The sequence below is a fragment of the Lynx rufus genome, unplaced genomic scaffold, assembly GCF_022079265.1.
Source record: "Lynx rufus isolate CCGP_SWC_20201006 ecotype Redwood Valley unplaced genomic scaffold, mLynRuf1.p SCAF_19, whole genome shotgun sequence".
Taxonomy (NCBI): Eukaryota; Metazoa; Chordata; class Mammalia; order Carnivora; family Felidae; genus Lynx; species Lynx rufus.
Genome location: NW_025814833.1, coordinates 27,721,476 through 27,723,575, shown reverse-complemented (window position 1 = coordinate 27,723,575; position 2,100 = coordinate 27,721,476).

Below are 2,100 nucleotides of genomic sequence, written 5' to 3'. Positions count from 1 at the left end.
TGGGACTCTGACAGGATGCCCTTCAGGTTCATTATGCTCACCTTGACTCCTTCCTGTGGGGTCTCCCGAGGAGGTCTGGGGCCGTGGCTTTTAGGAGCCTGCAGCTGTGCCTGCAGACAACAAATGTTTAGAGAGAGGATGTAGAGATACAAATGGGTTGGAGGGCGCCAGAGCCTTCTCACTAATGAGCATAGCGAAGCTTCCATTTCCAAGATCTTGGGAGGACGAGATGTACTCATTTGGAGTGTCACGCTGCCAGGGCTGTTAGTACCAGCTGTCGGATTCTGGGACCACCCTGTCTGCGGGGTTAGGGGCTCAGCCAACTCTGTCTTTTATTCTATATCTCTGGTCACTTGGGCCTTAAGAAGCAGGAGTCATGGGGGCTCTGGGGCTCTGTCACCAAGCAGCTGCCTCCTCTTTCCTGGATCAGTCTAGAGTTCCCCCGGTTTTTCCTAAACCCAAGCAGTTGTCCGCTGCCTTGGAGTGTCAGCAAAGGGTATTTGTGGGTCCATTGGTATTTGCAGATTTCACATCAGGCAAAAGCTTATATTTCTTTTTTTTTTTTTTTTTTAAGGTAGACAGATGGTCTGACACTGGGGGCTTGGAACTTACCCCCTGCTCCCTTTTTGTCTTTAACCATTCAACTGCTGGGTATTTCTGGACTTGTAACATCTTTCTTGGTACCCAGAGACGTGCTCTACTTTATTGGGGCGTAAACTCCGGGCTCCGGCTCAGGTGCTTGGAGATGCCCTCCCAACACAGTCTTTGAGGTGGTAAAGCGTTCCAGGGGTTCATTGGGGCATTGAGATACCATGGGAGGCTTTGAAGAGGTCTCTCGGAAAGTACAAGAGGGCTTACTCGGCTTCTCTTCCTTTCCTTCCCTCCCCTCCCCCTCTCCCTCCCTCTCTCTCTTCCCCTCTCCCCCTCCCTCCCCCACCCCCATTACACCTTCCCTCACCTATCTAGACAAATAGTAAGAGGGAATCTTTGTGATCAACTCCCCTAATATCCTCCTATTTCTTTGCGGGTCTGGACTGGAGAAGAGTTTCACTGCCTTTTAAAATTACAAGTAGCCCATTAAACATCCTCTCTACCCTTAGGTTTTGTTTGCTTGTTTGTGCTGTAACTGTGTAGAGCAGAGATTGCCACACTGAAGTGACTGGAGTCGAGTTTACTGCCCCCCCCCCCCCAGAACTACCACATGGTGACTGCAGACGTCACCGAGACCAGGAAAGAGGGGACTCCAGAACCGTGAGAACAAGTGCGGAGCAGCGATACAGCAGACAGCAGTGCCGAATGGCCGCGAAGGCGCTGATGTAAGCCGGCCGAGTTTCATTCCCAGCTGGGCCGCTTCCTAGCTGTGGGGCCAGGCCAGTTCCTGAGCCCCTGCTTCCTACCCTCCAGAGGAAAACAAGAGTTCTTTGGCGCAAAAGGGTTGGGAAGGCTAAATGAGAAAATGTAGGTGCCGGTGCTTTGTTAGGTCAGTCGTGAAAATTCGCAAAGTGGCCGCTAAACATTGACTTTTGTCATTATGAAAATCACCTCCCTGGCTCCCTAGTCCCGCTTCCTGTTGAATAACAACTGAAGGAGCCACAGGAGCCACCCCCCCCACCCCCATCTGAGTCTGGCGATTTTTCGAGGCTCCCTTTGGAATGGGCCGCCCCGGCGGTCCAGGGGGTGGGAGGCAGGGAGGGAGGCAGGCATTATTCTCTGGGTTGCAGCTGTAGCAGCCAGTACAGTATCCCCCACATGCCAGATGAATCAAGCTGAGGGCCAGATCTGGGCTGTGGGCCAGAGGCTCCCCACCCTGATTTATAGTGTGGACAGAGATGTGGGTGTTTTGTGAATATATTTTGATGATGATAAAAAAAGAGAGAGAGAGAGAGGGAGAAGAAGAAAAAAACACCCTTCCTAAAAAATGTGCTGAGGGAAGGAGGTTCAGGCCTATCTGTAAGATTAGAGCAGCTTGACCGTGAGCAGGAGGAGCTCGTAGGAAGGAGGCCCTGTGGAAGAGTGGCCTGCGATAGGCAAGGCCCCTTGAAACGCAGTGAATTGTGAATGAGGCCCCTGTATGCCAGCCATCGGGGGCACACCAGGCCT